Below are 25,736 nucleotides of genomic sequence, written 5' to 3'. Positions count from 1 at the left end.
GAGCAAACGATGGGGCCCAAGCTAACTAAACAGAACAGGAAAGGAAGGTTGCTGTCTGCAATCTGCCAAAACCCTATCAAAAACATAAGCCATCAAGCTGATATGGAAAAAGACCCTGAAGCAGCTAGGTTTCAAAAACTAAATCAGCACTCAGGTATTTTCAGAAGACAGAGCTAAAGGAATTCAGCTCACCCCAGCAGGGAATGGCAGAAATCCAGAAAAACAAAGTCAAAGCACAAAAGCAAAAAGCCGAGCAGAAAACTTAGCTTTAGAAGAGCAGGAATTCAGACTGGTCTCCAAGGATCCCACAGAGAAATCACCCGCAGGGCAGAAGGGCGTCGGCGGCCTTATATCCAGTCAGTAACTCCACTCAGCCAGTCATCATCATTAGGCTCAGGTGTTTGATAATCAGGCTCACTACCTTTCTTTACCAGAAGAGGGAGTTCATCGGGCCTCAGTAGTGAAGGGGACAATGAACTCACAACAGTACCTCCCCCTTGAGGAGGGGTCACCGAACCCTCATCCATGCCACCAGGGCGATCCGGGTGAGCCCGATGAAAGGCACGCACCAATCTTTTGGCATGAATATCAGAGGCAGAGACCCAGGAATTATCCTCCTGACCATAACCCTTCCACTTAACCAAATACTGGAGTCTCTGTCTAGCCAGATGGGAATCCAGTACTTTCTCTACCTCATATTCCATGTTGCCTTCAACCAATACAGGGTCTGGAGGTGCCACCCCTGGAACAACAGGTTCAACAAACCTCTTCAACAAAGATTTATGGAACACATTATGGATTTTAAATGTGACAGGAAGAGCCAAACGAAAAGAGAACGGATTAATAATCTCCAAAATCTTGTAAGGTCCAATAAATCTAGGCTTAAACTTAGGAGAAGCCACCTTCATAGCAATATTTTTTGATGATAACCACACCATATCACCAACCTTAAACTGGGGACCAATGGTCCTATGTCGGTTGGAAAACCACTGGGCCTTTTCCTGGGAGAGAGATAACTTATCCACCACTTGGTCCCAGATCTGGTGCATTCTCTCCACCACAGTGTCAACACCTGGGCTGGCAGAGGGCTCCACCTGCCCTGAAGAAAATCGAGGATGAAACCCAAAGTTACAAAAAAAAGGTGACATCAAAGTGGCAGAACTAGCTCTATTATTTAAAGCAAATTCGGCCAAGGGCAAAAATGAAACTCAATCATCCTGATCAGCAGAAATAAAACATCTCAAATATGACTCCAAGGTCTGGTTTGTTCTCTCTGTCTGCCCATTGGTCTGAGAGTGAAAAGCAGAGGAGAAGGACAACTGAATTCCCAGCTTGGAACAGAAAGTTCTCCAAAATCTAGACACAAACTGAACTCCTCTGTCAGATACAATGTTCTCAGGAAACCCGTGCAAGCGAACCACCTGTTGCAAAAACAGGGGCACCAACTCAGAGGAAGATGGCAACTTAGGGAGTGGTACAAGATGAACCATCTTAGAGAACCTATCACAAATCACCCAAATAACAGTCATCCTCTGAGACAGGCATATCAGAGATGAAATCCATTGAAATATGGGTCCATGGCCTCTTGGGGACAGGCAAAGGCATCAACAACCCACTAGAGCGAGAACACGATTTAGACCGGGAGCACGTCCCACAGGACTGCACAAAATTCCTGACATCATGAGACAAGGAGGGCCACCAAAAAGACCGACTCACCAGATCTCTAGTACCAAAAATACCTGTATGACCAGCCAAAGCAGAGCAATGAACTTCAGACATCACTCTCTTCTTCCACTGGTCAGGAACATACAACTTTCCACTGGGACAACGCTCAGGTTTGTCCTCCTGGAACTCTTCCAGAGCACGTCTCAAATCGGGCGAGATGGCAGAAAGAACTACCCCTTCACCTAAGACGGTAGCAGGCTTGGTCACCACAGGAGAATCAGCAAAGAAGCTCCTAGAGAGGGCGTCTGCCTTGACATTCTTAGTTCCAGGAAGAAAAGAAATCACAAAATCAAAACGTAAAAAACAAGGCCCACCTAGCCTGTCTAGGGTTCAAGCGCTTAGCCGACTCTAGGTAAATCAAATTCTTGTGGTCAGTGAGGACCACGACTTGATGCTTAGCTCCCTCCAACCAATGTCTCCACTCCTCAAATGCCCATTTCATGGCCAACAGTTCCCGATTCCCCACATCATAGTTACGTTCAGATGGAGAGAACTTTTGGGAAAAGAAAGCACAGGGATTCATTTTAGATGTTACAGGATCCTTTTGGGACAAAACAGCTCCTGCACCAATCTCAGAAGCATCCACCTCTACCTGGAATGGAAGTGAGACATCAGGTTGCCGCCAAACCGGGGAGGAGGTGAATCTTCGCTTCAGCTCCTGAAAGGAAGAAACAGCCTCCGGAGACCAATTTAACACATCAGCACCCTTCTTAGTCAAATCAGTCAATGGCTTGGCAATACTAGAAAATTTTGCTATAAATTTCCGATAAAAATTAGCAAAACCCAAAAACTTCTGGAGGGCCTTCAAAGAAGTGGGCTGAACCCAATCGTAAATAGCCTGTACCTTGGCCGGGTCCATTTCAATAGTTGACGGGGACAAAATAAATCCCAAAAAAGAAATCCTCTGTACTCCAGAAAGGCATTTAGATCCTTTGACATACAGGGAATTCTCCCTCAAGATCCGGAACACAGTCCGAATATGTTCCACATGAGAATCCCAATCCTTGGAGAAGATCAAAATATCATCCAGATAGATAATCAAAAATTTATCGACAAAATCTCAGAAAATATCGTTCATGAAGCACTGGAAGACAGAAGGGACATTAGTGAGCCCAAAAGGCATCACCAGGTACTCAAAATGTCCCTCCGGAGTATTAAACGCTGTCTTCCATTCATCCCCATGCTTAATGCGAATAAGATTATACGCCCCTCTGAGGTCAAGCTTGGTAAACCAGCAAGCACCTTTAACTCTGGAGAATAGATCAGAAATCAGGGGTAACGGATACTGATATTTAACAGTAATTTTGTTGAGGGCAAGCTAATCAATACAAAGTCTTAATGATCCATCCTTTTTGGCTACAAAAAAAAAAAAACGGCACCTAAGGGTGACGAGGATGGTCTAATATGACCCTTCTTCAACGCCTCCTTAATATAGGATCGCATAGCCTCGTTCTCGGGTACAGATAAATTGAAGAGCCGACCCTTGGGAAATTTACACCCCGGGCTCAGTTCAATTGCACAGTCATAACTCCTATGAGGAGGCAGAGACGCAGACTCATTCTCACTAAATACATCATAAAAGTCCGCCAAATAATCAGGAACATCATGCGACTGAGGAGAGGTGGAAAACACCGGAGCCTCACTAAAGGCACACCGACAACCCCAACTCACCACAGACACAGATTTCCAATCCAAAACTGGATTATGAATTTGTAACCAGGGAAACCCCAGAACAATAGTATCATGCAGATTATGCAACACCAAAAATCTGCAATTTTCTTGATGGTCTGGGGCGACCCGCATTACCACCTGGGTCCAAAACTGAGGTTTATTTTTAGCCAAAGGAGTAGCATCAATCCCCCTCAAAGGGATAGGCGTCTGCAGAGGTGTCGTCGGAAATCCACAACGTTTAGCAAAATCCAAGTCCATTAGGTTTAGGGCTGCTCCCGAATCCACAAAAGCCTTGGCGGAAAATGTGGACAGGGAGCAGATCAGAGTAATAGCCAGAAGAAACTTAGGTTGAACACCACCAACAGAAAACATGTGTGCAAAGCATTTCTCTCGTTTAGGACAGACAGAAATAATATGCGAGGCATCTCCACAGAAAAAACACAACTTATTACGCCTTCTGAACTCCTGACGCTGCTCTCTGGACAAAACTCTATCACATTGCATAGGTTCAGACATTTGTTCAACAGGTGGCAACACCTCTCATGCAGTTTTGCGTTCGCGCAAACGCCGATCAACCTGAATAGCTAATGACATAGAATCGTCAAGACCAGAGGGAACAGGAAATCCCACCATAGTATCTTTTACGGCTTCTGACAACCCCTTCCGAAAGAGAGCAGCCAAGGCATTATCATTCCAGGTAGTAAGTACTGCCCATTTTCGGAATTTTTGACAGTACAATTCTGCAGAATCTCGACCCTGGTTCAATGCCAGCAGAGTCTTTTCAGCCTGATCAATGGCATTATGTTCGTCATACAACAACCCCAAGGCTTGAAAAAATGCGTTCACATTAGTCAGAATAGGATCATCTGGTTTCAAAGAAAACGCCCAATCCTGGGGATCGCCACGCAGCAAAGAGATGACAATTTTAACCTGCTGCGCGGAGCTCCCTGACGAGTTAGGCTTCAAGGCAAAAAATAATTTACAATTATTTTTGAAATTCAAAAATTTAGACCGATCCCCAAAAAATACATCAGGTGTAGGAATCTTTGGTTCAGCAGCATGTGAATGAGCAAGGTAGGCGGAAATTCCCCGCACTTCCGCAGCGAGCTGCTCCACACGATCAGACAATTGCTTTATCTCCATTGAGAGAGAAAAAAAAAAATTCCCCCTACGACCTCAGAGATATAGAGGAAAAAATATACACACTTTTTTTTTTTTTTTACAATTCTTTCCTGCTATTGAGTACCCTAGGATCTGCGGTATGGCGGGTGATTCTGTTATGATTGAGTCACTGTAGGAGGCAGACACAAAAATAGAAGCTACGTCCAGAAAACCAGAGAAGTTGGCAACTATCAGATTGCAGACCCCTGAACCTATCAACACAACTAGCAGTAGCCGTGGGGGGTTCCTACGGTGCCCTAGACCTCTCGATCACAGCCGGAGAGCTAAATAGCCTAAAGACAGAAAAGGAAATCTAAACTGCCCCAGAGCAGACCCCAAAGTAAAAGACAGCCCCCAACATATAATGACGATGAAGCAAGATGAAAAAACACTTACACAAATAGAAAGATAGGCTGAGCAAATGATGGGGCCCAAGCTAACTAAACAGAACAGGAAAGGAAGGTTGTTGTCTGCAATCTGCCAAAACCCTATCAGAAACATAAGCCAACAAGCTGATATGGAAAAAGACCCTGAAGCAGCTAGGCTTCAAAAACTAAATCAGCACTCAGGTATTTTCAGAAGACAGAGCTAAAGGAATTCAGCTCACCCCAGCAGGGAATGGCAGAAATCCAGAAAAACAAAGCAAAACAAAGTCAAAGCACAAATGCAAAAAGCCGAGCAGAAAACTTAGCTTTAGAAGAGCAGGAATTCAGACTGGTCTCCAAGGATCCCACATAGAAATCACCCGCAGGGCAGAAGGGCGTCGGCAGCCTTATATCCAGTCAGTAACTCCACTCAGCCAGTCATCATCATTAGGCTCAGGTGTTTGATAATCAGGCTCACTACCTTTCTTTACCAGAAGAGGGAGTTCATCGGGCCTCAGTAGTGAAGGGGAAAATGAACTCACAACACCACTGGCAGCATACCTTGTTCCCTCCCTGCTGCTACTACCGGAGGAGTTGTACACAGCACAGGGAGCTGAAGCGGAGGAAGGGAAGCCTCTGTTCAGACCTTCGCGGATCCGGAGCCGCCATTAGCTTCACCGCCATCCCCGGTAACACACCAAATGGCATTTACTGCCACAACGCCTGCACTGGAGCAGAGGTCGCACCGCCGGGAGGCGCCAGGTATATATCCCGGCCCCCCTAACGGGTTGCCCTCCGACTTCACGTTGTCAGAGGCTGGCTTGCGGGAACTCGAAAAGGGGCAGTTGGAGGAATCAGCTGGGGACACTAAGCTGTCGGAGATGGGAAGGTGGAGGAGGTCCCTTCTGAGGAGGGTACGGCTGGAACAGGCACGCACGATCCGACATCTTCAGGGCCTGGAGGAGTCTAGGTCGCTCTGGGATAGCGACCTTGAGATTCCTTGGCTGCCAAGCCCTCGCGTAGCCGCTTACCAGCACCAACAGGCCGTGACCTCCCTGGATGATCTGCCCCGCACCAGGGCAATGGAACCACCCACCAATGGAGAACAGCTGATGGGCATTGATATGCATCATGGGTTCCCTCTACCACAGTTTTGGTGCCCTATAGCCAGCCACCAGCAACAAGATGAAGATGTCCAAAGCATCTCCACTGGAAACAGCAGCCCAGAGAACCAGTTTCCAGAAATCCCAGGAGGGGACAACAACCACTAGTCAAAATGCTACTATAATTTAAATCTCGTTGCCAAGGAGGGTATTTGCACAGTTGTGCCATTGTTTTCTATTTTTGCACCCGTTTCCTATTTTTGGTTATCATGTCCTAGTTTATTTTCTCAGAGTTGTCCAGTTGTGTTGGCAGCCTTTCCATTTGAACTACAGAGATCATGAACGCTGAATGGTCCAGAACTGCTATTGTAAATAGTCACACCTCTTTAGGTGCCCTCTCTTGATTTTACATGGAGACTTTTCGAAGATAAGGTCTACCTCATCTGGAGTATGACTCCAATCAAAGGACACTGCAAGAGATCCCGGCTGGGAGCGGTGTCCGGCGCTTACAAGAATTGTTGAAAGTTTTAATGTGAATTATTTGATAATGATGTGTCTTATGAGAGTATTGGTAACTAGGAAATGGCTTTTATATAGAGTTAGGAATGTTTTGATAGAGAGATGAGAGATTTGAATAAAGAATAAAGAATTGAAAATATAGGTGATGAACCAGCCACAACGGTTGTCACTCATAGTTAAATGAAAGTAGAAAGTGTGCACTAAAGATGGAAAGAAATGTGTTGATGAAGAATACTGAAGTGATGGTGAGTAACAGACAATAGAACTTTGAATTACGTATTGTATTGAAAATTGCACTTTTGACTTAGGATTTTAAATAGTTAATTAAGAATTGTTGCAACGTTCAATAATGAGTGCCTCCCACACTGGGAAGCTTAGTATAAGAAATGTTTGTTTAGCATTACAAAAATTTTGTATGTTCCAGTGTTGTCAACTTTGTTTGCCTTGCAGCCCGCGGACGTGCTGTGTTTAACGGGCGGTATGTGGCGCCCCTGAGGCTTTAGTCACCACAGAGGTACTGCACCTCCTCCTGAGGTGTGGTGCCCCACCATCCAGGTAAGTTGGAGGCTCCTGACCATGCTCCAACACAACAGAGTAGTTCAGCAATGCCACATTGCGGCTCCTTTCTTAGAGAGTAGCAGAGCACCTTTGGTGGTTCCCTGCTTGGAACACGAAATGTGCTGGGAGGCGGGTGGAGTTGAGAATACATAAAAGAGTGGGAAGGATTAGAATTACTGGTCAGTCTGGGAGATGAAGCCACATCCCGCTGATGCCGGCCCGGTACCGAGTACCCCACAGCCCTGGGAGGGTGACCCAACTTGGCGTCACGAACAGGATGACGAGACCCGATGCCCTCGGGTTCTGTGTGCCTAAGACTTAAAGTTTTGAAGATGTGCAGAAGACCCAATTTAATAGACTGTAAAATGAACATTAAAAATGGCCGTTGGTGTGGAGAAGAAGGGCGTGACGATATGGGAAGTCCTAGGAAAAGACCGCAAACAGTCTTGGGCCTTCCCTGCCTGAATTACTATGTGAGAGCAACATGGCCCACCCCCCAAGGGGTTCTCATACTGGCTTGGTATGGAGGCGCTGGAAGAAGATGCCGCCCCAAGATGGAGGGGCAGAAGCCAGTGGTGGGAAAGGGGCCAAGGCAGGAAGAAGAACACCAGAATGCCATGATGGAAGAAGAGGGAAGGAGGTCTGCGGAGAGCGGGGAGGTGGATCTCCCCAGCACCATGGCTGAAGGCTCAGACCCTGCTTCTAAGGTGACCCGCCAGCAGCTGGAGGATGAAATTGCCCAGCTGACGCGCCACCTGCGGCTGAGGCAGGAGGCCTTGTTGAGGCTGAACTGACAGCACGCCCGGGAAGGGCCTACACCTGCGGTACCCGTGACACCGGTACCCGCCGCTGCTGCACCGGACCTCTTCCAGGCAGACCCTGTGGAGCCTGCGACCGCTGCCATGCCACCGGCAGCGTACCTTGTTCCCTCCCTGCCGCTACTACCGGAGGAGTTGTACACAGCACAGGGAGCTGAAGCGGAGGAAGAGAAGCCCCTGTCCGGACCTGACACGGCCGCGCAGGTCCCTACAGAGACCCCCGCGGATCCGGAGCCACCATTAGCTCCACCGCTGTCCCCGGTATCGCACCAAACGGCATCCACTGCCGCTACGCCTGCACCGGAGCAGAGGCCGCACCACCGAGAGGCACCAGGTATATATCCCGGCCCCCCTAACGGGTTGCCCTCTGACTTCACGTTGTCAGAGGCTGGCTTGCGGGAATTCGAAATGGGGCAGTTGGAGGAATCAGCTGGGGACACTAAGCTGTCGGAGATGGGACGGTGGAGGAGGTCCCTACTGAGGCGGGTACGGCTGGAACAGGTACGCACGATCTGTCATCTTCAGGGCCTGGAGGAGTCTAGGTCGCTCTGGGATAGCGACCTTGAGATTCCTTGGCTGCTAAGCCCTCGCGTAGCCACCTACCAGCACCAACAGGACGTGCCCTCCCTGGATGTTCGACCCCGCACCAGGGAAACGGAACCACCCACCAATGGAGAACAGCTAATGGGCTTGAAATGCATCATGGGTTCCCTCTACCACAGTTTCGGTGCCCTATACCCAGCAACCAGCAACAGGATGAAGATACCCAAAGCATCTCCACTGGAAACAGCAGCCCAGAGAACCAGTTTCCAGAAACCCCAGAAGGGGACAACAACCACTAGTCAAAATGCTACCATAAAGTAAATCACGTTGCTCAGGAGGGTATTTGCACAGTTGTGCCATTGTTTTCTATTTTTGCACCCGTTTCCTATTTTTGGTTTTCATGTCCTAGTTTATTTTCCCAGAGTTGCCCAGTTGTGTTGGCAACCTTTCCATTTGAACTACAGAAAAGAATGAGTGCCTCCCACATTGGGAAGTTTAGTATAAGAAATGTTTGTTTAGCATTACAAAAATTTTGTATATTCCTGTGTTGTCAACTTTGTTTGCCTTGCAGCCCGTGGATGTGCTGTGTTTAACGGGGGAGTATGTGGGGCCCCTGAGGCTTTAGTCACCACAGAGGTACTGCACCTCCTTCTGAGGTGTGGTGCCCCACCATCCAGGTAAGTTGGAGGCTCCTGACCACGCTCCAACACTCGCATCCCACACAACAGAGTAGTTCGGCAAAGCCACATTGCGGCTCCTTGCTTAGAGAGTAGCAGAGCACCTTTGGTGGTTCCCTGCTAGGAACACGAAACGTGCTGTGAGGCGGGTGGAGTTGAGAATACATAAAAGAGCGGGAAGGATTAGAATTACCGGTCAGTCAGGGAGAGAAAGCCACTCAGAGAGGAGTGAGGAAAGAAGATCCCTGAGAGAGGGATGAAGGAAGGAGGTGCTGCAGCAGACCTCAGTGACCTGGGTCTGCTGGCATGGGAAAGGAAAGAAGGAGAAAGACATTGAACTGAAACTTGATCTTCCATAAGAGAGAGAGATTAGAATGGAGCGAAGGAGTGAAAGGGAACAGAGAGGATGTGGGTTAGAGGAAGAACCCTGCCTAGAAGTTCTAAGCGCAAGGCCGGGGCCCGGTCCCCGAGGTTGTATGGACACTAATGGTTATGTAGCAGACACCGGTGGAGAAGTGGGCTGTAAATGCACTACTCCCATCTAAGACTTGGGGGCACAACAGCAACATTGATAGTGAGCCGGGATTTAGGAGTAAGGAGTCCCCGAAGCAGGCTACAGCTGTCTGCCGTACAAGTAGAGTTCTTGGGAACATCTGTCAGGAGGCACTCCAGTGTAACTCAGTACTGGGAGTACTTCACACTTAAAGGCGCTATAGAGGAGACGTTCAGAAAGGCACTTGTTGGCGGAGCGTTAGAATGGAGCATTCCATCTTGCCTGGAGGTTGACTGAGTCCCTGACCCAGAAGACACAGCACGGAGGCAGGCACCTGTGTGTACTATAGACTGTGAGTAAAGCTTTGGCACTGCAAGCCCTGGTGTCCTCCATTCATTCTTGCACCAACGCATCCAGCCCTGTTACATCTGGGTACCAGCTTCTACACCGCATGTGCCTCTCCTCTTCCCCCACATCTACACTGCCCTGGGGCTACAGCTTCACCTGTGGGGAGCTTCACCATCTTGGCTGCAACACACCACCAGCCCCAGAGGATCTGCATGCAGCGTCGGCCTAACATCTCACTTGCCGAACACCACAGGTGGCATCACGAACTATTCATTCAAACCATTACATTCCCCGATTACTTGGGCGCCCAGGGCCACGGACCGGTTGCCCGCTGCTGTGACACATCCCGCTGATACCGGTCTGGTACCGAGTACCCCACAGCCCTGGGAGGGTGACCCTGTGTGAACCTGGTGGTGGCCCAACGGCGAGGCAAGCTCACACACATGCCTTGCATGGCTCACGTCCTCAACCTGGTGGTACAGCATTTTCTCAGCCACTTTCCTTGCCCTGTGTGAGCTGCTCCAGAAAGCACATAAGCTTTGCACTCATTTCTGCCATCCGCACCCCTCTGCTCATTGACTTGCATCGATACAGAGGTCTTTGTCCATGCCAGATAACAGTTTGATATGCGATGTGCCGACATGGTGGAATTCTACGCTGCAAATGTTGCAGTGACTGCGGCAGCAGCAATGAGCCCTGACGCAGTATGTCATGTCATATAGACTGGGCCAATGCAGTATGGACGTGGTGCATATCATGTTTACAGAGTGGGCACAGATAAAGGACCTCTGTACCCTTCTGCACAATTTTGAAATGGCTACTAAGATGGTTAGGGCTGACACCGCCGAGATCAGCATCACTATTCTGGTCATCTATATGCTGGAGCAGACTTTGAATAGCCTGCAGGAGGAGATGGTGGTTCCAGAAGAAGAGGAGGCAGCAGAGGAGGATGCAGAAAGGATAATATTGTCTCTAAGTTCAAGACTGTCATCACACAGGCGGGTGCCAAGGGAGTGTGGATTACTTTGATCGAGCAGGGCTGGTGATAACAGACAAACTGTTATCGAAGTTTCAAGATCCAAAGAACAAATGGAGGAGAAAGAGGTGATGGGTGAGCAACTGTTGGATGAAGAGTATAATCTTCCACTTTTTGTTTTCCGTGGTTGGCGGGAGGGAATGAAGGAAACGAGCCTATTTGTTACCCAACCACCGACACAGCACGGGCTTGGACCTCATGGTAAAGCCTGACTTATGAGTGCCTTCTTGCTGCACTATCTGCAACGTGATACCCGTATAGTTATGATTATGAATAATGCTGACTACTGGTTTTCAACTTTGCTAGATCCACAATATAAAACCAAATTTTGCCAGATGATTCCCACAGTAGAAATGGTCCCACGAATGGTGAAGTATCGAAACACACTTTTACACAACCTTAAGAGAGCTTTTCCCCAAGACAGCAGTGAAGCACACAGTTTACATCACAGCTGTAGACTTCCAACCTCCTGCATGTCAATTTGTCAATGCCAAAACATTAGCAGCAGCAACAGCAGTGGTGGAAGTGGATGAAGCAATTTCTGTGAGTCCTTTTACACTTTTTTAGACCAACTCGTGCACCAGCACAACAGAGTCCATGTCTTACACGTGGTAAGCGAATGGAGAGGATGGTGCAGGAGTATCTAGAACTAAATATCAATAACATCAGAGAAGTTTTGGACCCTTTCACATTTTCGTCTTCCAAAATGGATGAGTGGCCTGAGCTTGGCTCACACACCTTGGAGGTTTTATCATGCCCAGCGGTCAGCATTCTCTCAGAATGTGTCTTCAGCACTGCTGGTGGTGTCTGTTGTGAGTTCATTTTCCCCTTCACTACTGAGGCCCGTTGAACTCCCTCTTCTGGTAAAGAAAGGTAGTGAGCCTGATTATCAAACACCTGAGCCTAATGATAATGACTGGCTGAGTGGAGTTACTGACTGGATATAAGGCCGCCGACGCCCTTCTGCCCTGCGGATGATTTCTCTGTGGGATCCTTGGAGACCAGTCTGAATTCCTGCTCTTCTAAAGCTAAGTTTTCTGCTCGGCTTTTTGCATTTGTGCTTTGACTTTTTTTGCTTTGTTTTTCTGGATTTCTGCCATTCCCTGCTGGGGTGAGCTGAATTCCTTTAGCTCTGTCTTCTGAAAATACCTGAGTGCTGATTTGGTTTTTGAAGCCTAGCTGCTTCAGGGTCTTTTTCCATATCAGCTTGTTGGCTTATGTTTTTGATAGGGTTTTGGCAGATTGCAGACAGCAACCTTCCTTTCCTGTTCTGTTTAGTTAGCTTGGGCCCCATCGTTTGTTCAGCCTATCTTTCTATCTGTGTGAGTGTTTTTTCATCTTGCTTCACCGTCATTATATGTTGGGGGCTGTCTTTTACTTTGGGGTCTGCTCTGGGGCAGTTTAGATTTCCTTTTCTGTCTTTAGGCTATTTAGCTCTCCGGCTGTGATCGAGGGGTCTAGGGCACCGTAGGAACCCCCCACGGCTACTGCTAGTTGTGTTGATAGGTTCAGGGGTCTGCAATCTGATAGTTGCCAACTTCTCTGGTTTTCTGGACGTAGCTGCTATTTTTGTGTCTGCCTCCTACGGTGACTCAATCATAACAGGTGTCCTGACGGATAAGCACAGCCGGCTGTCCCCTGAAAGTGTAGACTGCCTAACTTTCATTAAGATTAACAAGTCATGGATCTCCAAGGACTTTTGCACTCCAATCACAGACTGTACAGACTAGGTGATATTGCAATTTTTAGTGTGATGCATTAATGTCACGTAACTGCACTCTGTGATATCTTTATTGTGGCTTCTGTGCCTGCTGTGGCTGCTGCTACTGATGCTAACACAGATTTGTGTAAATGTGAACAGTCATGGTTGGTCTACATATGCTGGGTTAGTTGTAGTGGAAGGCGTCTCGGTCACAATTATACTATTTCTATTCTCATGACAGTTATTCCACTTCGGTGGTGTCAGGCACTCAGTTTTTAAAATTTGAAAACTCCTGGTTGGGTATCCATCTGCTGTATTGGGTATACTGGAAGACCTGTTGGTCCCTATTATCGTATTTTTACTGTGGTGAAATTAATGCCACTTTGGTGGTGTCTGACAATAATTTTTGGAAATGTGAACAATCCTTGTTGGGTATTCATCTACTGGATTGGGTGTAGGTGGAAAGACTGTCGGTCTCTATTATGCTATTTCTAGTAGGTGATGTTCATGCCACTTTAGTGGTGTCTGCCATTAATTTTTTAAAATGTGAACACTCCTAGTTAGGTGTTCATCTGCTGGATTGGGTGTAGTGGAAAAATTGTCGGTCACTATTATACTATTTCTACTGTGGTGAAATTGAAGCCACTTTGGTGGTGTCTGCCAAATAATTTTTGGAAATGTGAACACTCCTGGTTGGGTCTCCTTCATGTGTGTTGCCAGTAGCAGTAGGCCTACGAGACCATCAGGCCTCAACTACCCGTGTTACTATCCTTAAATTTTTATGACAATGGTAGTCTACAAAACTGATATTTGTGCCACCTGAGTGTGGCTCAGCATGAAAACAGGTAGAAGTGTTGCATGTGGTATCAGAGCTCTCAGCAAATGGGCCCTACACCGATCACTCACCCACCTCGTCTTACTGTGACGTTCAATTGAAAGCTCTAAATGCTGTCCCAGACCCTGAAACCTCATGCCTGGCTGATTGCTGCAGTGCAATACTAAAATCTGTACTGTGGATGAATTGTGGCCACTTTGCTGGTGTCTGTCCCTCATTTGATGTGTTTTGACTGCATTTGGGTCCATTATAAGGTGTTGTGCATGCGTTTGTTTATGTCTCCTATTGAGGTGATTAGCGTTCGGTTATGTTCAGTGAATATTCGACAAATTAATCGATGAATATTGCAAATTCAGCGAGCGTAATCCAAACCGAACATTGAAATATTGTCTCACCTCTAATCTCTTATCAAGATGTCATGGAGTAGATATGGGTGTATGAGACTGACTCCACATAGGCCAGGTTGCAGCTGTGGTATACAGCCAGAATTTACCTTTAGCGGCAAAAATCAAAGCTAAATTTTGCTGCTTTTAAACCTTTTAAACACCTGCAAATTTCTGACAAAAAGCACTGATGTTGTGCAATCTCAATGGCGATTCTTCTCTCTGGCATGCATCATCTCCCTCCCATGACACTATTGAGAATTCCAGTGAATTGCCATGATAGTCGGGGATGTGCTGAAGGCCTTGCCTGTAGTTCATAGCCTGGACTTCACATGATAAAATATTAAGGTAAGAAAGTATATAGTACAGGCAATCAACGATCAAATGATATTATTGTAAATCCTTATGGTGACTTAGAAAATACAGTGAAAAGTAAAAAGAAAATGGAATTTTTTAAAAAAGTAACAAAATAAAAATGTTAATAACTTTCTTTTTCCAAATAAAAACAAATCCGGTTTTCCCGTATCCATAAATGTTCAAACAATCAAAATATAAAATTAAAACAAAATCTAAATGTCAAAACTGCTGTTTTCCTGTTTCCAATCCTCCACAAAAACTGCAATAAAAATGGTATGCATCCTGAAATTGTACTATTAAATTCTAGAACAGAGCCCTATTAATGAAAATAATAAAAAAAATTATCGTTATCAGAAAGCAGTGAACACAATCCAATTTTTTTCACGATGTTCAGAAATTTTTTAAGCTACTAAATTATAAAAAAAAACACATTCTATGTTGAGGAAAAAAAATTATAACTCTTGGAAGAAGGGAAGGTAAAAACAAAATCACAATGAAAACTGGATGCATCCTTAAGGGGTTAAGTGGAGACTTGCTATGCTGAGTAACAGGAGAAGAAGATCATGTGTATATACAACAAAAAAGAAAAAAATAATAATAGAGAAATTATATTTCCTATCAAAATAATGGGCAGCATGGTGGCTCAGTGGATAGCATTGCAGCGCTGGAGTCCTGGGTTCAAATCCCACCAAGGACAACATCTGAAAAGAGTTTGTATGTTCTCCCTGTGTTTGTGTGGGTTTCCTCCGGGTACTATTCCAGTTTCCTCCCACACTCCAAAGACATACTGATAGGGAATTTAGATTATGAGCCCCATCGGGGACAGTGATGATAATGTGTGCAAACTGTAAAGCGCTGCAGAATATGTTAGTGCTATATAAAAATAAAGATTATTAATAATAGAGATTAAAATATCAACAATTACAAAATCAATTTTACTGAAAACAATTAAACAGGCCCAAATTAGGTATCTTACCATATCCTAGGTGACAACAAAGAAAAAGTTTTACACCCCAAACATTGAGTAAACATACAAGAAAACCCTAATGCTAAAGGGGGTTGCGCCACAAACAAAAGTACTGTATATTTTAATCAATGGATCTTGTAATAAAAGTAAACTCCACAATTGTATGTGTTTAAAAATAATGTTCCTGTGCTGAATTAATCTTATAAATGTTCCCTGTTGTGTACTGTGTAATGGCCGTGTCTGACCGTACAGGAACATGGTCTGATCATATCACATCTCCTGGGCAGGGGGGATGCAAAAGAGAGTATACAGACAGGACAGCATGGAATCACAGCTGATTCTTTTTGTGAGTAAAACATTTCCCTGCCCATTTTATTTAACAATGTTTTAGTGCAAAGAAAGAATCAGCTGTGATCCCGTGCTGTCCAGTCTGTTTATTCTCTCTTGCTTCCTCCCCTGCCCAGGAGCTGTGGTATGATCAGGCCATGTCCCTGTACAGTGAGACACAGACATTACACAGGACACAGCAGGGGACATTTATAAGATTATCTCAGCACAGGAACATTTTATTTAAACATATCTAATTATGGAGATTATTTTTATTCCAAGATCTGCTAGTTAAAATGAACTTTTGTTTGTGGCACAACCACTTTAAGCAATAAAGACAGTAATAAATCCCTAGAGAACTACATCAATGTGAAGATACGGCAATAACTAAAAAGACCTAGAAAAAACTAAAATACAGTCGATTAGAGACAGCGGGAAAGATGACCAAATAGATAAAATAAAGATCAATTTGAAGATGGTAGAAAAAAGCCCCTTGCATATTGTCACCCACTGTGGCTTCCTCAGGGATAGAAGTAAGGCTTAGATACGAGCAGACAAAATTATATTAGAACATCTTAAATCACAAAGTCTTTACTGGGATATTCAATTTCAGTGCAAAGTTATTCTTTGTGAATTCAATGCTCCTTATTATGCAGTGGGGTCTAAACGGAAGATGCAAAAAAAGCAAAAAAAAAAACATAATCAACTCTCCACTCACCTTTTCCACTGCCCACTGCCTGACATCCCATCCTATGTGCCTATTTTGGCAGCCATTGCTCGCTGCATCTTGTGTGTCTTCACTCTATTCCCTGCATGGCATGCTGACGTGACACACATCAAACATCATGGCACCTTAATTTGAATTGAACTCTGAGGTGTGACATAGATTAAAGAAAGCAGAAATTGGGGGCACAATGGCGGAAAGAAAAGATTTAGATATTGAGCAGTAAGAAGCAATGGTGGACAGAAAGCTGAGTTGTGAGTATTATTTTATTTTATTGTTTTTAACCTTTTACTGGCCTTCTATGATTCAGCAAAATGGAGGCCAGCTTGGCTACATTTTCTTGAATTTAAGTGGAGAATATAGATTTTTGTAAAATTTGTGTAGACTTCAATTCCAACTAACTGAAAAAAACCCTATTAAAATATAACTTTTATTAAGTACAAAAATAACAATATAAAATTGCACCGATGTCCCCTATTATAAAGCCTAGTAAAAAACGGGCTATTGCATTGCTGGAAAGAGATAAGGTATAGCAGTCAAACCAAATCTAACCAGCTGAATCTGCCAATCCAATCATGTGGTCAGAAAAACCTGAATCATAGCAGTTAAAAACTGCACAATACTATTATAGCCAAAAAACCTCAAAAAGCAGAAAAAAAAATGGGAAATAGACATAAAGAAGTATAAAAATTGATAATACGTGCTACCATCTGATAACAATTTCACTCAGCCGATGTGAAAAATGAGTGACCTGGCCCTATACAAAATGACTATCTGAACACCTACCTAGGTGCGGAGGTTGGCACCCTAAGAAAAATACGAGAATGGCGCCCCCGCTCGTACGATGGCTATCCCTAATCTCCTATATCATCCTAAAAGACGACAGATTAGAAACAGACGGCCAGATCGCCTGTATCCATTTGCTTAGAATATCTTCATGAATGCAGTAAAATAGATTTATACAATCATATATGCATGTGAGGAAAGGTAAAAAGTCCAGACAGTCTGAATAGATGCATAACATTCACACACAGTAGAACCAGTTACATATAAATTTGTAGCAAATTATGCCCTTTCCCAAAACCACTATGTTATGTATATGAAGTATATATAAAAATTGTCACATCAAGTACCCAGATAAAAAACTGCCTATAAAGGGCCTGTCACACTTAGCGATATCGCTAGCAATATCGCTATAACTTGTGACGTTATAGCGATATTGCTAGCGATAACGCTGTGTCTGATACTTACCTCCAACCCGCTTCCCCGCTGGTTATCGCTGATCGCGCGAGAACGTCCTGGACCGTTTCTCGTCGTCAGCTTCCTACGGCGCTTCCTGTGGAGAGACGAGCGACGCGTGGAGCCGGGCGGGAGGACGCAGGATCGCCTAGTGTGACAGGTAAGTAGCGACCCCCGACCCCTTCGATGTCGCTGGTGAGATCTGCCTGTTTGGCAGCTCACTAGCGACCACTTAGCGATGTACCAGCGATCCTGACCGCGTCATATCACTGGTCGGGATCGCTGGTGCATCGCTAAGTGTGACAGTACCTTTATACACAATGATGAATCAATGGTAGGTAAACAGGAACAGCTTATCTGATAGCAAATTGTCAGAAATCATGAAAGCAAAGACACCACTGAATGCCAGATTTTCAAGTCTCAGTGTAAATTAGTAGGGGTGCTACAGCCACTCCAGATATCAGATATATATCGTACCCCTAGTTTAAATCACCAGATACTGACAACAATAAGCCCATTCATGGGGAAAAAAAACGAAAAAAACAAAACAGTATTTATCTGTGAATATATACTCCTTCATAATGATATCCATAAGGTCCATGATAACATCATTCCTCAGATTTAGTCCGCACACTCTCAACACGTTTCACCCTACTGCGGGTTCATCAGGAGAGATGCATATTGGTCAGAGTGGTCTGGCAGTGTAGACTATTCCAATTGATGAGGCTGCACCTGTAGCTTACCATTCCCCCCATATATAACTGTATCACTCCCAGCATCCCCTGCTTTCAGACTAACGTCTTCACCTGGTGCCACAACACTAGAAGCACAATGTATGTTTACCTGCAGATTGTGTCCTCACATTCTCACTGCGCATGTCCATTCAGTGTCCAGACGCTAGAGGAGTCACATGATCAGCTCACAGCAATTGCTGCCTTCACACTGGCGTCAGCACCTGCCCGCACAGTGCTAGAGGCACACAGTATGTTTTCCTACCAATACCATTGTGTCCTCATTGTTTCATTGCGCATGTCCACTCAGTGTCTAGACACTGGGAGAGTCACATGATCAGGCTACAGTCACCACAATATCCATCATTGCACAGATGCAGTGTAGTCACATAGGAGCAGATTACAGCTCATATAAGCAGAGTCCTCACTTCTGAAGTACGCATGATCAGATCTATAGGGACGTTTTTCTACATGAATTATACCTGACCATGCTCTACATCCTGCGAGTACATGGATAAATTTACTCCTATAATGGAAATGCGCATGCCCTAAACTGTGCGGCTATTTACCTATATTCCTTGCACATAAAGAGCATTATTACATTAGGCTCGATACATATAAACAGTGACTACCACCGCACATCTAATATATAAAGCTCAAAGTGTGTATGTATGTATGTGTGTATGTGTGTGTGTGTGTGTGTGTGTGTGTCCAGGATTGGCATCCGCACCGTCGGAGCTACAGCCACAAAATTTGGCACAGTCACACGTCTGGACACCGAGAGCATCCTAAGCTATGTTGTGAGGTGAAATTTTAACCCCGCGCGTTCCAATTCACCAAACAATTTTGCCCCTATCTACATACTGGGGGAAAAACTGTGTGCGCGTCAAGCCCCGCCCCTCATTGTGATGTCATAATGCCCCTATTTGCATACAGGGGAAGCAGTGTGTGCGTATCAAGCCTCGCCCCTCATTATGATGTCACAATGGTTGCCATGGTGATGCTGATGTCATCATAGGTTGCAAGCCCCGTCACCGCTCATTATGATGTCATAATGGTTGACTATGGGATGGAGGATGTGTGATGGGTATATGGACACTGGACTATGGGATGGAGGATATGTATATGGGCATGGGACTATGGGATGGAGGATATGTATATGGGCACGGGACTATGGGATGGAGGATGTGTGATGGGTATATGGGCACTAGACTATGGGATGGAGGATACGTATGACGGGTATATAGGCACTCGACTATGGGATGGCGAATATGTATGATGGGTATATGAGCATGGAACTATGGGATGGAGGATGTGTGATGGGTATATGGGCATGGGACTATGGGATGGAGGATGTGTGATGGGTATATGGGCACTCGACTATGGGATGGAGGATATGTATGATGGGTATATGGGCACGGGCCTATGGGATGGAGGATGTGTGATGGGTATATGGGCACGGGACTATGGGATGGAGGATGTGTGATGGGTATATGGGCATGGGACTATGGGATGGAGGATGTGTATGACGGGTATATGGGCACGGGACTATGGGATGGAGGATATGTATGATGGGTATATGGGCACTCGACTATGGGATGGCGAATATGTATGATGGGTATATTGGCATGGGACTATGGGATTGAGGATGTGTGATGGGTATATGGGCACTGGACTATGGGATGGAGGATATGTATGATGGGTATATGGGCATGGGACTATGGGATGGAGAATATGTATGATGGGTATATGGGCATGGGACTATGGGATGGAGGATGTGTGATGGGTATATGGGCACTGGACTATGGGATGGAGGATATGTATGATGGGTATATGGGCATGGGACTATGGGATGGAGAATATGTATGATGGTATATGGGCATGGGACTATGGGATGGAGGATGTGTGATGGGTATATGGGCACTCGACTATGGGATGGAGGATATGTATGATGGGTATATGGGCATGGGACTATGGGATGGAGGATGTGTGATGGGTATATGGGCCCTGGACTACGGGATGGAGGATGTGTGATGGGTATATGGGCACTGGACTATGGGATGGAGGATATGTATGAAGGGTATATGGGCACGGGACTATGGGATGGCAGATATGTATGATGGGTATATGTGCACGGGACTATGGGATGGACGATATGTATGATGGGTATATGGGCATGGGACTATGAGATGAAGGATGTGTGATGGGTATATGGGCACTCGACTATGGGATGGCGAATATGTATGATGGGTATATGGGCATGGGACTATGGGATGGAGAATATGTATGATGGGTATATGGGCATGGGACTATGGGATGGAGGACGTGTGATGGGTTTATGGGTGCTCGACTATGGGATGGAGGATATGTATGATGGGTATATGGGCACAGGCCTATGGGATCGTGGATAAGTATGATGGGTATATGGGCATGGGACTATTGGATGGAGGATAATTATAATTTGTTATAACTAACCACAGTTAGTTACTATGCCCGGGCAGCGCCGGGCTCTTCAGCTAGTATTGTATATATAGGAAGAGTTTATATATACTTAATGAAACACATAGGATCATGATTTATAATTTTAGATCTCTTATATACCCATCAAGATTATAAAATTTTTAAATCATTTTAACCTCATGCCCAGAACTATAGCATATACAGTGACTGTAAATAAGGGTAGGAACTATCATTTGGGGTACATTCTAATCAAGTATCATATCCTGATTATAATAAAAGACTGGGTCACAAGACCTAGTCACAGGCATGGCTTCATGACAATGGACAAGGAATCAAATGAAACAACAGTAATTCTGTTGTTCATTAAGGCCATCCGGCACAAGAGTACGTAGTCTAAATATCCACTGACATTCCTTTTTTAATAATGACTTATCGCAGTTTCCCCCCCGTGGGTTACGCCGCACTACCTCAAGGACACAGAAGGACACAGCTTTTGGATCATTATGATGTTCTAATTTTATATGTCTCACCAGAGGTGTATCTCTCTCATGTTTTATGTCTCCCAAATGTTCCCCCACTGGTCTACGCAATTCCCTTTTGGTTTTTCCTATATAATTATGTGGACAGGAACATGTGGCCATGTAGACTACACCTTCTGTTTTGCAGTTTGCAAAGTCTCGTATATAGTAAATTTTTCTCGATGTAGTACCTTTGAATGATTTTCCTCTACTGATCCAAGGACAGAATTTGCAACTGCCACATTTAAACGTTCCACATGGCTTACGATCCAGCCACGTGCCTTCCGTTTTTTAAGGTTTTTGGGCTATAATAGTATTGTGCAGTTTTTAACTGCTATGATTCAGGTTTTTCTGACCACATGATTGGATTGGCAGATTCAGCTGGTTAGATTTGGTTTGACTGCTATACCTTATCTCTTTCCAGCAATACAATAGCCCGCTTTTTACTAGGCTTTATAACAGGGGACATCTGTGCAATTTTATATTGTTATTTTTGTACATAATAAAAGTTATATTTTAATAGCGTTTTTTTCAGTTAGTTGGTTGTAGGTAACTCTTGTTCACATTATATTTGTTAGTAGACTTCAATTCCACTCAAAAAAAATCACCCAACTTTAGTAAAGATAGTAATGGTCTTCAAATAGTGTAAGATGATTATGTAAAGTAGATATCATTGTTTAGATAAGAATAAGCATATCTGCGGAGTTTGTTAAAAACAGCAATGTAAAAGTCAAATGTCCTGTTTGGTGAAAATTGTAATCAAACACGGAATCCACAAAGTCTCAATGGCGCAAATGCAAAAGAACTTGGGCAAAGTCATATGATCGAAGATATTCAATGGTCCCGGAAAAAATTGTAACTTATTCACATACCAAAGAGAGCAGTGGTATCTAATAAACCAAAAGTAAACAATCATGCATTAAAGCAAGGTGAAAATATATAAATATATACAGTGGGTACGGAAAATATTCAGACCCCTTTACATTTTAAACTCTTTATCCTTAGACTTGGCCAAAGGTTTACCTTCCAACAACACAATGACTCTAAACACACAGCTAAAATAACAAAGATGTGGCTTCAGAACAACTCTGTGATCATTCTTGACTGGCCCAGCCAGAGCCCTGACCTAAACCCAAGTGAGCATCTCTGGAGAGACCTGAAAATGACTGTCCTCAATGTTTACCATCCAACCTGATGGAACTGGAGAGATCTGCAAGGAAGAATGGCACAGGATCCTCAAATCCAGGTGTGAAAAACTTGTATCATTCTCAAGAATACTAATAGCTCAAAGGGGTGCTTCTGCTCAATACTGAACAAAGGGTCTGAATACTTATGACCATGTGATATTTCAGTTTTTCTTTTTTAATACATTTGCAAAAATTTCTACATTTCTGTTTTTTTTTCAGTCAAGATGGGGTGCAGAGTGTACATTAATGAGAAAAAATGAACTTTTTTGCATTTGCCAAATGGCTGCAATGAAACGGACAGTGAATAATTTAAATGGGTCTGAATACTTTCCTACCCACTATATATATATATATATATATATATATACTTAACAAAGACCGTGCTGTGAGGTCGAAACGTTGCACCACTTGGTGCTGGATTAAAGTCCACATTTTTCCTTGAACTGGAGTGCTGTCTGATTTTTTTCCATTTATATTTTTGCGTTGGACAACCGCATTACTCATGAATAGTGTTGAGCATTCCGATACCGCAAGTATCGGGCATCGGCCGATACTTGCTGTATCGGAATTCCGATACCGACTTCCGATATTTTTTCAATATCGGAATTCGGCATCGGAATCGGAAGTTCAGTTGATTGACGGCCTGACGTCATCATGATGCGCGGTGTGTGCGCATCATGATGCGCCGTCATTTCGGGCCTTCCGGGGGTCTCTGCCGGCCTGCCGGGGGGCTGTGCCGGCCTGCCGGGGGGCTGTGTGGACTGCCCGGGGTCTCTGCCGGCCTGCCGGGGGGCTGTGCCGGCCTGCCGGGGGGCTGTGCACCCTGTGGGGGTCTGTACCGGCCTGCCGGGGGGCTGTGCCGGCCTGCCGGGGGGCTGTGCTGATGTCCGGGGGTCTGTGCAAGCATCGTCCGATGGGACTACAAGTCCCATCGGGCGATGCCTGCTACCATGACAGTGATTGACACATTAGCCAATGATGGGACAGTAGTAGTCCCATCATCCGGCTAATGTGTTAAATGTTAAAAAAAAAAAAAATACTACATACATACTACATGCTACATACATACTACATATATACTACATACATACTACATACATGCTACATACATACTACATGCATGCTACATACATACTACATATATACTACATACATACTACATACATACTGCATGCTACATACATACTACATACATACTACATACATACTACATGCATGCTACATATATACTACATGCTACATACATACCACATACATACTACATGCATGCTACATATATACTACATGCATGCTACATACATACTACATATATACTACATGCATGCTACATACATACTACATGCTACATGCATGCTACATACATACTACATACATGCTACATATATACTACATACATACTACATATATACTACATGCATGCTACATATATACTACATACATACTACATATATACTACATGCATGCTACATATATACTACATACATACTACATATATACTACATACATGCTACATACATACTACATACATACTACATATATACTACATGCATGCTACATATATACTACATGCTACATACATACCACATACATACTACATACATGCTACATATATACTACATGCATGCTACATACATACTACATATATACTACATGCATGCTACATACATACTACATGCTACATGCATGCTACATACATACTACATACATACTACATGCTACATACATACCACATATATACTACATACATACAATACATTCATACAATACATACATAGACATACAGTACATATAACATAGAGTAACATACTTACCAATACTTGTCACATTGTTCCCCGAAGCCATTGTCGTCTACGGAATAAATATTAACATAACAAACCACAAAAATACTCACCCACGATCCGAAGCAGTCCACGAGTGTGTCCCACGACGATCTTGGGTAGAGAACTGCAGCATCAGATGATGCTGCCGTTCTCTACGGGCTGCAGGAATCCAATGACGGAAGGTAGGTATCCTTCCGCACTGTATTCCTCCGCCACTTAAAAAAAAAAAAGTCCCTAGTCTCACTTTATGCCATTGCTGTGTGGGAAATTCCCACACAGCAATGGCATAAAGTGAGACTAGGGACTTTTTTTTTTTTTAAGTGGCGGAGGAATACAGTGCGGAAGGATACCTACCTTCCGTCATTGGATTCCTGCAGCCCGTAGAGAACGGCAGCATCAGCTGATGCTGCAGTTCTCTACCCAAGATCGTCGTGGGACACACTCGTGGACTGCTTCGGATCGTGGGTGAGTATTTTTGTGGTTTGTTATGTTAATATTTATTCCGTAGACGACAATGGCTTCGGGGAACAATGTGACAAGTATTGGTAAGTATGTTACTCTATGTTATATGTACTGTATGTCTATGTATGTATTGTATGTATGTAGTATATATGTGGTATGTATGTAGCATGTAGTATGTATGTAGTATGTATGTAGCATGCATGTAGCATGTAGTATGTATGTAGCATGCATGTAGTATATATGTAGTATGTATGTAGCATGCATGTAGTATATATGTAGCATGTATGTAGTATGTATGTGGTAAGTATGTATGTGGTATGTATGTAGCATGTAGTATATATGTAGCATGCATGTAGTATATATGTAGTATGTATGTAGCATGTATGTAGTATATATGTAGTATGTATGTAGTATATATGTAGCATGCATGTAGTATATATGTAGTATGTATGTAGTATATATGTAGCATGCATGTAGTATATATGTAGTATGTATGTAGTATATATGTAGCATGTATGTAGTATGTATGTAGCATGCATGTAGCATGTAGTATGTATGTAGCATGCATGTAGTATATATGTAGTATGTATGTAGCATGCATGTAGTATATATGTAGCATGCATGTAGTATGTATGTGGTATGTATGTAGTATATATGTAGTATGTATGTAGTATATATGTAGCATGTATGTAGTATGTATGTAGCATGCATGTAGCATGTAGTATGTATGTAACATGCATGTAGTATATATGTAGTATGTATGTAGCATGCATGTAGTATATATGTAGTATGTATGTAGTATATATGTAGCATGTATGTAGTATGTATGTAGCATGCATGTAGCATGTAGTATGTATGTAGCATGCATGTAGTATATATGTAGTATGTATGTAGCATGCATGTAGTATATATGTAGTATGTATGTAGCATGCATGTAGTATATATGTAGCATGCATGTAGTATATATGTAGTATGTATGTTGCATGTAGTATGAATGTAGTATGTAT

The sequence above is a fragment of the Dendrobates tinctorius genome, unplaced genomic scaffold, assembly GCF_039654945.1.
Source record: "Dendrobates tinctorius isolate UK_male_01 unplaced genomic scaffold, ASM3965494v1 ptg000116l, whole genome shotgun sequence".
Lineage (NCBI taxonomy): Eukaryota > Metazoa > Chordata > Amphibia > Anura > Dendrobatidae > Dendrobates > Dendrobates tinctorius.
The sequence above is the reverse complement of the archived record's forward strand: the minus strand, read 5'-3'. Positions refer to the sequence as shown.